The following is a 1,268-nucleotide window of genomic DNA, read 5'->3' on the forward strand; positions in this document are numbered from 1 at the left end:
TGTATATATATAGATGCATATTCGGGTACAGGACGTTAGAAAAATGAACGGGGACATAAAAACAAAACGGACTTTGTTTACAGACAACAGAACGAACACAGGAAAACAAACAAGCCACTTATGGAATTATTCCTTCATCAGCTGCTTCCATTCTAAAACTAGGCATTTCATATATAGCGTAGCTCGAAACGTCAAAGACTTTCCGTATTCCCGAGCGTCATACTAATACATCCTTTTGTTATTTACACCACCTGTCCTCGTCTGTTGTTGTTTTTTCGTACATTCTCCCATATATATATATATATATATATATATATATACACGCATATATATCTATAGAGAGAGAGAGAAAGAGAAAGAGAAAGAGAAATAGAGATAGATAGATAGATAGATAGATAGATAGATAGATAGATAGATAGATAGATATACAATACATACTAGTGCTACTTGTTATGTGACAGGTGACTTTCGATAGGGGTAATATCAGGAAATATACCTTATATACGATAATTTAGTTGGTGCTTCTATAAAATGATGAAATGAATGCTAGCTTTTGAAGGAAATATATTTATTACCTTAAATCAATTAAAACATTTCTCATGTATAACTCCTTTAATGACTACCCTCTCCTCTTCCTCTTCCTCTTTTGTCTATGATTCTCGTTCTGAGAGCGTGCGTACGTTCTTTTACTAATTGCTTGTCAGTGAAACTAGTATGTGTACTCATCCGGCACAACTCATGTCAACTGTCTTTGCATCTATCTCTCTCTCTCTCACTCACTCACTCTCTCTCTCTCTCTCTCTCTCTTCCTCTCTCTGAGAAATCAATTAACATATTGACTGTCATATATACACACAGGCACTGGCATGTCGGCTTCTTGATTTTTGGTGTGGCACATAAGTTAATTGAATCGAAATATTCTTTTCTACTCTAGGCACAAGGCCCGAAATTTTGGGGGAGGGGGCCCAGTAGTTTAACTCGACCCCAGCACGCAACTGGTACTTAATTTATCTACCCCCGAAAGGATGAAAGGCAAAGTCGACCTCGACGGAATTTGAACTCAGAACATATAGACAGACGAAATACCAATAAGCATTTCGCTAACGTTTCTGCTAGCATGCTGCCTTATTAAATGGAAATATTAATAATTTAAGAACCCGATGAAAGACAGGCGGAGCGCAAAAGCGAATAGTTTCGATGGGTGATTTTGATGCCAGACTTGATCGGAAGCTTTCCAAAGAGCGAGAAAATTGGCGTTTTATCAACAT

The sequence above is a fragment of the Octopus bimaculoides genome, chromosome 3, assembly GCF_001194135.2.
Source record: "Octopus bimaculoides isolate UCB-OBI-ISO-001 chromosome 3, ASM119413v2, whole genome shotgun sequence".
Lineage (NCBI taxonomy): Eukaryota > Metazoa > Mollusca > Cephalopoda > Octopoda > Octopodidae > Octopus > Octopus bimaculoides.